This window comes from Mustela nigripes, chromosome 2 (genome assembly GCF_022355385.1).
Source record: "Mustela nigripes isolate SB6536 chromosome 2, MUSNIG.SB6536, whole genome shotgun sequence".
Lineage (NCBI taxonomy): Eukaryota > Metazoa > Chordata > Mammalia > Carnivora > Mustelidae > Mustela > Mustela nigripes.
In genome coordinates, this window is record NC_081558.1 from 115121226 (window position 1) to 115134419 (window position 13194).

At 47.0% G+C, this 13194-nt stretch overlaps 1 long non-coding RNA gene across 5 annotated transcripts in view; it reads right to left on the bottom strand.

Annotated features, from left to right (window-relative positions):
• The window catches only part of LOC132012016 (uncharacterized), a 129970-nt gene that overhangs the window by 25267 nt on the left and 91509 nt on the right, over positions 1 to 13194 (bottom strand). For all 5 annotated transcript variants that reach the window (XR_009402503.1, XR_009402502.1, XR_009402500.1 and 2 more), the window contains one exon: positions 12841 to 12947. This is a non-coding gene — a long non-coding RNA (uncharacterized LOC132012016). The remainder of the gene's footprint in view (positions 1 to 12840; positions 12948 to 13194) is intronic.

Genomic DNA, 13194 nt, shown 5'->3' on the forward strand with positions numbered 1-13194 from the left:
TATGGCTTCTGGGAAGACAGCAAAAGTAACGGTCATTAAGTATTGAATGGCTTGAGTGATGCCTGTTAGCGACTTAAAGTTGACGATGTCTAAACTAAAATCGAACGTTTTTCTTTTTCTTCTAAAAAAAAAAAAAATCCTAGAGCTCTTTAAAAGCCCAGAGGACTTACCCTCAAGGCATTATTCAGAGAAAAACTGAGACTGGCCGTTCGTCACAGGCAATTGTAAAGGGTTTCAAAGGGCCGATCAAACGATCGCCAGAGTAATCTACATTCAAGTCCGGATGGCGGTGTTACGGCACACACCTGCGGGGTGTTTGCTGTCCGTGCCCCTCGCCGAGCTACAAATCATCATTAAAGCGAGCTGCTTAAGCTTCTTCCCAGCTTCTAGACAAGAGTTACTTGGGACAGCTCACTTTGATATTGCTACAGCTCGCAATTGACAAGCAAGCTATTTTGGAGCTCGCGCCCGAGCCCCACGCCCTAGCCAGCGCGGCAAAGTCAGGAGGGCGGCGTGGTGGCGATGGGGGGAGGCGAGCAATTGTAAAAGTCTGTTTCTCCAATTTCCTGAGGAGGATCACCGCAAGAATGTATAGGAATCCAGGTTAGAAGCAGCTCGAAGCCCGCCTCGAGCTGCCTGCTCAGGGCTCTTTCAAAACTTCACTGTCTTGCCACAACTTTGAGCCGACTCAGACTCCAGTCACCATCTCACAGAGTTTCTCTCCTCTCGCTTACATACACATCCTGGAGCCAGCACACTCCCTCGAGTGCAGGATCACGTTTTACTCGACCAGGACCAGGGTCTAGTTTGAAACTTTCACTTTTGGTTCATTCGTTTGGGATTGTATGTCCCCTTTCAATGCCGACAGGCTCTCACTGCCCTAACTTTGAGAGAGAGAGAGAGAGAGAGAGAGAAGAAGGGAAAAAAAAATATCTGGAGTTGAGTAAAAAGAAAGGGACGTAGGGGTCGGACAGCTGGAGGCGCGGGAACGGGAGGGATGTCGGTTTCTGTCTGCTGCCTGCCTGGGTGTCTGCAAGCCCTGGGCAATCCGTGTACTCCCCACTTGGGGGGCGGGGAGGAGAAATAACCGGCTGCCGGTGATGCCAAGATCAACACTCGGAGTGAATGTATCAATAGACCAATTTTCTGCTCCCACCGCGAGCTTTTTCATTTCAGCCCAGAGTAGAGGCGTCCGCGCTGCGCAAGACGCAACAGCACCGTAGCGTCCGGAAAAAGAGGGCGCTAGATGCGGGAGGCGCGAATATGGAAATTAACTCATTAGGAAGGGGTGTGGTTACCGCGTAGCCCCCTCCTCCATTCCTTCCTTTCTCCCTTGCTGCCACCGTCCCAGCTTGCTAAATATGAGATTACAAACAAACAAATAAAGCAGAAGCTGACTACGCAGCCCCAGATCAAACACGCTCCAGATAATTCGCTTCTCTCAGCGCTGCGGCCAGACCTGCGGCGCAGCGCGGGCCCCTAAAGCCCGCCAGTAGCTTCAGCTTCCCCCTCCTCGCCAGCCCCGGCTTCCGCGCCTCTGAAAGCCAGGGCCCGCCGCGGCGTTTCGAAGGCACAGCACGTGGCCCTGACGCGTCCGTTTGGTAAACGTTTTAAAACATCAGACGAACGCTTCCATCAATATGGTAACCCTCTGAGGGCCTCTGCTGAACTCAGAGGTCCTCTTCTAGAAGGCGCCTGGAAGGGGGGCTGGTGGTGTTCTCTTTGGGTGAAAAAGTCCAAACTAGAAAGTGGTGTCCCAGAGTGCCCCGCAGGGAGCTTTTACCGTGGCGCGGCACCCCGAGTGCGGGGAAGGGTATGGCATTGAGTAGACCGGTTGGAGCCAGGGGGGTGAGAGCGCGGGGGTCTATCTGAGCGTTAAAGATCTGGGTTGAGATATCATTAATCAGAGACCAGGTGCCCAAGAATGAGAGCGAGGGATTAGAAAATCTAGGATTCGTAATTTTGTGCCCAAATAAAATGTTTGGATGGGGAGGAGGAGGGACATAAGAAAGAAACAAGACGCAAAACCTCTCACCTCCCCCTCCCAGCCACCCTGCCTCCAAGTCCTCAAAGCTTGTCTCTGTGGAGGGCTGGAGGGAGGAAAATTGTACTTTTATGGTTTTTCTTCCTGCGTGGCCCGCCTCCCCGGCCCTGCTCCCTGCCCAGCGCTCCCCCAGCTGCGGGCTCCTTGGAGGAAGGCCGCCCAGTCCCCCCGTCTCCCGCTGCCCGCAGGCCACCGAGCCTCAAAGCGCGCATTGTCCAGCGGGGGCGGGGAGGCCAGCGGGCCCCTGGAGAAGAATAACACTGCGCCCAACTCCTGTTAGGGAAAGTTTCCTAATGCACTCCTTGTGGTAAAATACACTTTTAACAGGGCGGGGGATAGGGGTGGGAGTAAGTTTTGAAAATCCACTGCCTTCTCTAAATTCCTCGACTTTTCCCCTTGTCACTTTTTAGGTTCTCAGAAAAGGGGGAGAGTGAACCGGAAAGAAATTGGAAGGTGGCCGAAAATGTGGACATGACTCTAGAACGGTCCATGTGATGCTTTTAAAATGCGGGTGGGAAGAGAGAAGGGGGATGTGTCCACCCAGGTCTGGTCCGAGGACAGCTGCACGGTGCGCAGGGGGTGAGGGGAGAGGGGCCCCGAGGGCGCGTGTGCAGGCGAAGCATTTCGCACCTCCTGTTTATCTTAGAAGCGAGGCGGGGACCGGGGGGGGGGGGGGGGGGGAGGGGGTAGGGAGCGAATTGTTCTGCCTCCCGACAGGCAGTGGAAGTTGAATAAAATGGAGAGGCGGGCAAACGCAAAAACAAAACCTGTCGTAGACTCGGAGTCTCTCTCCTTGACCCGAATTCCAAATGGTACAAATGGTAGGGGGTTCTCCAGTTGCAAAAGACTCCGAAGTCTTAAGACCCCAGAGACAGCGGTCCTCCAGCGACGGCAAAAGCTGTGATAGAGAACCGTTAGAATTGAGGCTTTGGGGGCAAACGTGATTAATCTTTCATTCGAGCAGCGGGGACCCATTCCCTCCAAGCATCGCCCGTCTGCATTTGAGGGGTCTGTAGGTTTCATCTGCTCTTCCCAGGCATTTGCAAAATAATGGCTTGTGTCTCTTGCAAAACTCGCCTGAAACAAGTATATTCCAAGACACTGCTCGGGTGAATCCGTTTCAAAAATCAAAACAAAATAAGACTTTTAAAAAAGCCCCAGGCAGGTACTCTCGATGTCCAACAACCAAAGTGACCGAAGGGGAGCATTAGTGGTTGTGGCTCTTTGGGAGTTGCGCTAATTTGCTGTGTGGACTCAATGCCTTAATGCTAACTCGGTAATATAAAGGGCTGAAGAGCAAGCCCGATAAAAAGCTCTAATTGCTACTGGAAGATTTAGGTGGTTGCTAGGATCTGAGGACCACCATCACCACAAAAAACCTCCAATAGAGTGTTTGGGCTGTGTGTATGGGGGGTGGGGGTAGAGTTTCTACGGCGAATAGTGCCCACATCTGCTGGAACTTCCATATCTAAGCTGTTCATTTACGGGAGCCAACTTATGAAATCTCCACAATTAGATCTTCATTGTTCTTCCTCCACAACACTGTCTAGAAAGAAAAGGTCTTCTCGGTCGGGGCCAATCCAACGAAGCGTTTGACGTTATTAAATAATAAAGCGATTGTGATTTACATTGTTGTTCAGAAAAAAAGGCCAATTATCCACTGTTATGTTGCCATAAAGATCATATTAACTCGAATTAGTAATCAAACAATATGCGAGCGTTTAAAAAAGTACAGCCGAACTGGGTGACAGCTACCGCGACGTCTTCACTTTCACCAGCGAACCCACCCGCGCAGGCAGCCGGAGCGAGAGAGGCAGTCGCCGCAGACCCGAAAGGAGGGAGAGAGCAGCAAAGTGGTGATTAACGGTCTCCAGTGTTAATTATTCTCAATTAATCCCGAACAGTGCAAACCTTCCCCGGTTCTCTGGAAGTTCCCTGGTTTGGGATGCTCTGAGAATGCCGCCTTTCTGGGAGGGGTTTAGAAGAATTCCGGAAGAGGCAATCTCAGTGAAAGTGTACCTGTGAGCGAAAGGGTAAGGGTGTAGGTGTGTGTGCGGATGTTGCGTTAGGTGTGTGTGCGGGAGGTTCTCTGCCTTTCCCAGAGCCTGGCGTGCACCCCAAGGCAGGTGCCTGGGGCAGGCAAGGCCCGCAGCGTCCTTACACCCCTAGTGAATCTTGCGTTTTCTCTACTCAAATCACTCTCTCTCGCCTTCTGTTATTAGGTTTATAACTCTTTGCCCACTTAAATTTGTGCAGCCAACCAAGGAAATCTAAATAGGTTTGAGTCGCCCCTTGGGTACAGAATGGAGGCTTTAATAAGAAAGATTAATTGTGGGTGTGTAACCCGCCAGAAGACGCGGCAGCTATCAAGTAGCGGCGGGCAGTGGGTCGAGAGGAGGGAGATGACTCTCTTCCTAGGCCCAGACTTTAGTAGGCGCCGCAGGCATACTTAACGCAGGCCACCCGACAACTCGTTGCACTCACAAGCGAAGGACTCCAAAGAGATGGTAAGACCCATCTCTCCCTGTGTTTTAGGTTTTAAAGAACTTGGCCTTTATTCGCCCTGCACACCAAATCCCCTTGCCCTGCCCCCGCCGGACCCTGGACTCTGCCTCCATGCGCGAGGTGGGAGGGGTGTGTGTGTGTGGAATGCGGTGCCCGCTGCCCTGGGAGGTCTGTCTATTCCCATCCCCACCTACTGAACAATGTTTAGGCGAATGATAAAGGTTTTGCTCCGAGAGCTAGAAAGTTGATTTTTTTTGTTGCCATGATGAAAACCTGTACGGCTACATGGTTTTTTAAAATAAGCAAACAGGGATCAATTTTCCTCGGCGCGACGCTTCAGTCCCGGCACAGAGGGAAATCAGGCAGTGACAGGGCGGTTGGGATCGCGCCCCGCGCTGCGGCGGCGCCGAGGGAACAGTACTCGCCGCACAGCTCTTTCCTTGCCCCTCCCTCTTTCTACTAAGTGTTCGGATCCCAGACTGTGAGTTGGCGAAGGGGGTGGGAGCGGAGAGGAATAGGAACCGGGTGGGGGTGGCGGGAAGAAGGGAATAGTTTCTCTAGTTTCTCTAGTAGCGTTCCCTCCTTGGACAATTCCATTCGAAACTCGAGGCACCAAGGCCGGAGTTTAAACAAATGCGAAATGAAATCGTCGGAAGGTCCAGCCCTTGCAGCGGTGGGACAGCCAAAGGGTGGTCGCATCTTTGTCCAGAGTTTTGAAACAGTTGCTGCCTTTCCTAACTCCCTTCTCTATCTGCCACCCCTCTCCCCAGTAAAACCGATTCAAAAGCAGACAGACTCCACTCCACAAGATTAATGTCTGTCCATTTGAAGGATTAACCCTCTCACGCAACATAATAAAATACTAGAGGTCCTTTTAGATTTAAATAAATACATGAAATCCGTGCCTTCTCTTTTCCCGTTTGGTCTCTCTTGGGACATCAGCAAACAGCATCTTGGAACCTAAGTCGCTCTTAGAAGAACTTTTAACTCAAGAGTTTTCCTACCCTCTGGGGGCTGTTGAAGGCATTGGCATTAGGAGAGAGGTGGACAGACCAGCTAACTTTAAATATCTATAGCGTTACATTTTGATTTGGAACTCACGATTAAAAATCTATTTGTTCCTCCCAGGGCCGAGCAGATTTCAATGTTGGTCATAGGAGCCACAAAATGTTCATTAAAGGAACCTAACCAAGGCTACTGTATGGCCACTTTGTGAACTCAGAACTATGGATGGGGGGAAAAGTATGAAAGTGTGAGTTGATGTCACGCTGGCTGTCAGTGTGTGGTCTATTGTGGAGAATGGTGCTTTTTGACTGAACAGAGGGAGCCCCCCTCCCCCCTTCCCCAGCTCTACTGCACCTGCACTGGATGAGGGAGTCCCTGCCATTCAGCCCATCGCAGATTGTTCAAACAGAAGACATCTCTGACAGCACTCAATTCATTACATTTCTTCCTGCTTTTCAAACCAACACACACACAAAATGAGTATTGCCAGCCAGTGACAGCAAAAAAAAAAAAAAAAAACAAAAAAAAAAAACCTTAAAATACTTTATATGCAGCTAATTTGGAAGCTCACACAAGTAACCATGAAATATTTTGTATCCTTAACTTGTAAAGCTTCTTGAAAAAAGATTACCTGATTCTCCCTATTAAAAACATACCTCCACAGTTTATATGGGGATAGTAAGTTTGTAGAAAGACACTGCAGCATGGCCAGGAAGTTTCAATAGGAATGAAAGCAGAAACATGCAAAAGAGAAAAGCCCTGATTTATCTTATCAAAAGGGCCGGCTTGAAATGCATTCATAATTTATGCCGGTGAAGCAGCTTGCTAATAGAGGTGGGTACCCAAGAGCCAGGGGCAGGCAGTGAGAGAGGCAAGAGAGGGTAGTAAGGGAGGCATCAAGGCTGAAGTGTGAGCTAAACATTTAAATCTATTTCCTAACAACGAAGTCTTCCCCCCATATGCTCAGGTTTATTTTGCCATCTTAGATTCCAAGATGTTTTTGCACCATTTCACAAAGCTGATGAGAGAGTGTTTAGAAAGCTGATGAGAGAGTGTTCGTCTAGTTTAACAGAAGTTGGGGTAAACAAACTCTCACAAGGAAAACTTGATTTTAAGATATTTTCCCTGGAGGTGGAAAGAAGGGGGAAACAAAGAAAGGGAAGAAGACTTTGAGCAGGAGAAGACATACTTGCCACTTAGTATTTCAGACTGATTAAACTGTAATGTTATGCAATAACCCAGATTTGAACTGTTCAGTGTGATAGTAAGTCGCCCTGGATGCGAGGTGATACTGAATTGACTGCATGTGAAATACTGGCTAATTCTCAGTAAATCATTAGTCTGTTAGATCCTGGACCAATATCATCAAAACCAGGTCTAGTTTCCAGGACCCCTCCCACCAGACAGGCATTCAGTGAATTACATTGATTTGTAAAGAAAACTTGGGGAAGTACACCTTCTGGAAATGCCGAGGTGCTTTCAACCAACGAATAATTCTATCCATTTTACAGAGTCCGCAAACCCAACGTCTTTCCTCTTGTCTACATTTAAAATAACTCTTCCAAGGAGTTCTCTCCGCGATACTTTCTCACTTCTAAAATGACTACGAAATGCTACAGGAATCATTAGGAGTAGTGGGCGACAGAGAAAAATGGAAATGGCAGAGCAATGGCAAGCCAGACGCAACTGTCCTAACTATGATTCTGTAGAGAACCAGAAGACTCCTGGAAGTCGAATTCTTAACCCACTGCTGAAACTTATGTAGAGCCAAATAGAATAAAGCTACAGTGTACTTTGTAAAGGCTTTTGGTGTGATCTGTCCAGTGTCTCAAAACAAAACAAGCATAAAACAAAACAACGACAAAAAACCCCAACTCATTCAGACCTCACAACAAGCTCTAGCTAGCAAATCAAATTACACAGGCGCACACAGAAGGGCTTGCCTGTGAGCTTGGGTGGTGCGGTGATGGGTATTGCGTGTGTGACTGTCTACGTGCTTACGACTGGCTTATTCCTGTGTTTGCTTATGCTCTGGGGGACAGGAGCCTTCGCAGCCTCAAAAGCTGGCGCTGGGTAGTGGGGATGGGGACCGCTCCACTGGCCTCACCCTGCAAGTGTAGGGATTGCCCTTTCTGGAACACTCAAACGAATCATTTCATCCCTGCAGACCCTGACGTCACGAGGTGGGGGTGGGGGCGCAGTCCCTCTTCTGGCCTGGCCGCCAGCGATAAGAACCCTTGGGAAGAATTCATCGCTCCTTTTAATACAGTAATTATTTTTCTGCCTTCTGAGGGTGGGGGCAGCTCCTGCCCAGAATGCAGGTCTCCCTCCCTTCAGGAAGATGCCCGGGGGATGGCAAGTTTGCCGGATAACTTCCCAGGCCAACACCAAGCCAGGAAGAGAATTGGCAAAGGAAGCACAGTGGTCTGAACAAGGCTAATCTCACCTCCGAAGACCAGAAAGGGGACCCGAAAGAGTCCAAAATGGGACTACCCCTAATTCCGCTGGACAGTAAGAAAAGTAATAGCTATCAATTAATCCTATTTTGTGTCAGTGGCTTGGTACTCATCTTCTGCCAGGTAAAGAGGTATTATCCCTATTTTACAAATGGAAAATGGATGCATTCTCCATTCCTGCATACTCTGATCATGGAGGGGCCCAAAATTTCCGGAAGCCCAAATCGCTCCTGTAGTTCTCCCCCCCCCACCACCAGACTCGCCAATCCACTGCCTCTGGCTTCAGGAAGTACTAAGAACGTGATTACTAATGCTGAGCCTTGGCACCAAACAAGGACAAACAGCCTCTTTAAAAGTAAAGGCCTGGGGTGAGAGGCCAGAAGAAAGCAGGACTCCAGTCGAACAATCTCTGATTGGGGAAGTTTGGGGCTTAGAACCATCTTTGGGGTCACGAGGTCAACATGGAGAGGGCTAGGGCTGGGGTGCAGGAGGTAGAGAACTCTGGAGAAGCAAGGGCCTGAAACCTCGGGAGGGATTCCAGACGGGCGCGACCTGGGACCATCCAGGGCTCAGAGAGGAAATCGGGCCGTTTTTGGAAGGGTCCGGGAGGAGAAAACTCGAGCCCTACGCAGCACCTTCCCAGGGAGCCCCGTGGGGGCTAGGGCCACAGTGACGTCAGGTCCCCGGCCGGCGCTCGCCCGCCTCACCTTCCATCTGCCCGCGCCTCCGCTACCGCGCCGGCTCCGGCAGGCTCCCCAGAGCGGGCGGGTGTGAGACCCGCGCGCTTCTGGCCCTGCGTCGCGCCCCGCATGGAAGCCCAGAGGAGGAAGGCAAATGATAGTTCAAAGCGCCGAAATCTTTACTAACAGTGCACACTTCATTCTGTGCACGCAGGCAGACGAGGGTAATGTAACGAAGGACTCCTTGAAGCTTTTAAACCACCTGACACTTCTTTGCAAAGTAGAGCAAGCCTCTCAAGTCCGAAAGCCCAGAAGCAGCAAATATCTCTGCGTCCTGAAACGAGAGGACGTTCTATTTGCTTTTGAAGAGAAACTGAGTGAAATATAACCATTACACCAAAATATAAAATAAACTCCATCTAGACCTGCATACAGAAAGAGAGCTCTCTGCCACAGGAAATCTTGGCCTTGTGATAGCATAGCAGTTACAGTAACTGCTCCCAGAGAAGTCTTACAGTTGGGATAAGAAAGTCAAGTCCATTCTTTCCTTAAGGCTACAGAAGCAAAACATAAAAACTGAAAACAAGAATTGTAAAACTGGACAGCATTGTGAGAAGGAACAGCAGTTACAAGTCTTCCTGGGTGATACCAGAAGCCGGTTTCCAGGGAAGTTTTTAATAGAAAATAACTATGAGAGATACCAAATGAATTCTCTGGTTTAGACAATTTCTGTCTTTGAAAAGCTCCTTCCACAGCCTGCTTCCCCTAGAATTCCAGAGACTGTGACCCTTTGGATTTTATCCACATTTTCACAGTAAAGTTCAAGTGTTTCTTCCCCTTCTCCTGTCTTTAAGGGAGTCACCTTACAGATGAGGTCCCTAAAGAAATCCACCCAAACATCTTCCAAACTCCAGGTAAAAAACAAAAACAAAAATGCAAAGAAAATAAATAAATCAACTCTCATCCTCAACCTCACCAGCAGCTGTCCAAAGCAGGTTTTGCTCTTCTGAAAGCAAGAAAAGGCAGCATAAAAAGAGTGAGATGCAAATTATTTTAAGGCAATAATGGGGGTGGGATGGGGTGGAAAGTGTTGGAGAAGTGTTAATTCAAGTCCTTCCTAAAGCTTATGGTGAAGGAAACTACTTCCATAAAGCAAAATATGAGGAACTGTTTTTGCAAAATTCTCCAAGATCAAGAAATAAAGGCAGGAGGATATAAAAAGCTCTTTTCATTACAATAAATAAATAAATAAATAAGCAGTGCCAACAAGCAGGCGATCAAACCACAGTCCAACTTCAATCTCAAAGCAGTTAGCTATAAACTGTTAGCAGTTGAAAAGTAAACCTGTGCACACAAAGGCACTGTTTAAATTTCTTCTTGTAAGGGTTCTAAATGAAGACCCAATCACTATGCAGTTAAGCGGTATTTCTTGTCCCCCTGAGGCGCTGATCAGTTCTTTTTAATGTGAGAAAACCAGCGGCTCAAAACCCGTCAATGGAGCTCCCACAACAAAAGTTCTGAAAAGCTGAATGAATTGGGTTTGTAATTACTGCATCCCGTCTCCTCACCCCTTGCCGCTTATCTCTTATTCATTCACCTTATATTATTGTCAAGGAATCTTACTCTCAAAATCATTCCCTTACCATTTCACCCAGGGCCACGGAGGAACTTATGACGACAGAGTAGAAAGGGAACACTTGCCCGCCACCCCCCCCCCCCACTACACCTGGAAATGTTCAAACCAATAGGTGGGGAGGGAAGGAGGAACTACTTTGTACCCCAATTTACTCTAAGACTGTTAGAACTCCAAGTACTTAGCCTATGGAGCGCTCCATTTTAAAACCTGAATTTTATTGGCAAACAGCAATATGTGCCCTTTCTAAATTCAGAATCTGCCTGAGTCTCTGAACGCCTGGGACATCTCCACTTAGAAAAGGCAAAGGTTATAAATAAATCCCCACCCCACTCTCCCCAAACTGCAAAGCCCTAAAAGACCTCTCCAGACATGATGTAGAATCTAAGGTAACTTATTATGTTCTTGTGTTTTTTTTCTTTTCTTCTTTTAAAACAAAGACAGCAAATGAAATAGAAAAAGAAACTATAATCCCCCCAACTCTCAGTCGAGGAAAAGGTTTTATGAAAAAGTCAGCTTTAGAATGCCAGGGCTCTGTGTGTATTTCAATCCAAGGCATGGCTGATGGAGAAGATTCTCCTGAGATTTCCTACTGTAAGAATGTGTCGGTTCTAGAAATAAGTACAGCTATTACAACCAAATCTACTAGCAGACTAAATAATTAATTGAAGCGTTGCTCTTTGACCCTGGAAAAGTCCAGTAGGGACACGTTTATAGTAATAATACCTCCGAATGAGCCCTTGTCAAATATTCATTTAGTGGTTAATGTGAGCCATTTTCCCCTGGGACCGTCTGTAATACCAGCTTCCCAGCATTGGCAAGAAACCTTGCTAATCTACTACAGCTCAGCAAAATATTTTAACGCTCTTTATTTAAAGTAGGAGGCGGGGGTGCGGGGAAAGAAAAAAATTGCAGAGGGAACAAACTATAATCTCATCCTTCTACACATTTCCTTTCTATGTATAAGGTTAACAAAACATTAAATTCACTCCTTTGACTGGAAATTGAATGGTTTTAGTGAGCAGAATTATATCCCAAGGAAGGAACCGAACACTACTCAACAACTAACTTCAGCACTGAGAGATAACCATCTCTGGGCAAGTTTATGGATTTACCCCCTTCTTGAAAATCTTATTATAAGTAAAATACTGTATGTTCAATATCAATCTAGTCATGAAACTACACATCTTGGGGAATCATTTAGCCCAATCAAGTAACGATGAACTATATGACATTTTCCTCAAATGCAGTTTATCAAAAGAATTTGTATTTGCGAGCAAAATAATTTGGCTTTCATTTAGGGAGGGGATACGGAGGGATAGGAGGGAAAATGGGAGTTCTCTTGTTTTAGGCAGACAGTGACAATCACTCAAAATTAGTTCAACTTCCTAAAATTGCTCTCTTCCCTCTTGCAAAATATTTGAACTTGAGCATTTTGCCAGAAAGTTGTTGCTTTTTTTAGTCTGATCCTTTGGGCTTTTTTTTTTCCCCCCTAAGGGAGCCCAATGCACTGCAATTACTCTAAACCCTATACATATTTCTAATATATCTCTATTTTTTTCAAATATATACACTCCATATAGTTGATTGGCTCAAATTCCGGGAATATCCTCCCCACCCCCCAGCAAGATCATTTGGATCTTTATTCAAAGTTTCTTTTATTCGTATGTGTGAGCAAGAACTGGCGAATGTGCTCATTACCACGTGAATAATCCGTATATGCATTACAATGGCTGGCCAGGCCGGGGGAAATTCTTTTAGAGTCTCTGCATTAATTAGGGGGGGAAATGCCTCGCTTAGAATTGGGATCTGGCATAGTAATTGTCCTTTACCCTAAAAATGATTTTTTTTAAAGAAATAAGTGACAACCAACACGCACCAAAAATAAAGCAATCCACATGAAATAAAAATACAGAAAATATGAGAGTATCTCCAGCTGATCCCAGAACTAACATCAGCAACACCACGAGAAATACTTTTCCTGGAAAACGAGAAAGTGCAAACCAACGGGTTGAGCTAACTTAGTGGCTGCAGCCGGTATTTTACTCAAGGGTGGAAGGCGCTGCCGGATTCCAACTTCTCCAAAGTTGTACCAAGTTGGCACAACAAGCTCTTGAAATTGTGGGTAGCAACCCACGCTCTTAAGAATGCCTGACTCGTGGTTCCTGGTCCCCTTTGGTGGGGGAAGTTGCGCGAGGTAAGCAGTAAATTAGGAAGAAAAGTCCCTGAATCGGTCTTACAGATTCTCCGGCTGCGCCAAAGCGCGGGTCGGTTGTGATGTAGAAACATCGCTAATTCAAAGACCATTGGTGATTCCCCAACTTTTCCGCTCCCACTGAGGACAACTATAGTCTTTCTTTACCTTTCCTAGGGCAAAAGAAAACAACAAATCCAATCTTGTTTCCCCACCCCTTTCCCCTCCCCCTACTCCTCTACTACCGTAGTAAAACACGGTTAACAGATCAAAAGCATAATCATCTCCAAATGTGATTAGACCGGACAAAGTAAAATATCTACCTCAGAGTTGATTGTTTTCTTCTTTAATATGGCTGTTGCCTGGCTTCTCTTTTGCTTGTTATCAGCTGCAGAGATATCCGATTTGGGACTACAGGCTTGGACCCGCGCTGCCAATTTAAGAAATGGAATTCGTGGAGGGAGAGAGAGGAAAAAAGAAAATAAATAATAATAATAAAAAATAGCCATAAGTCTGGGGACTTTTTAAGATGCTTTTTGCTTTCCCTTGCCCCTAAACAGGAAAATGTAGAGGAGAAAGTTTATGAAGTCAAGGAACAAAGAAAAGCAAACCACTTGTTTCCTCTCAAACAATAGCAGGGCTGAAGTAACCCAAACACCCACCCAGCAGATGAGCAC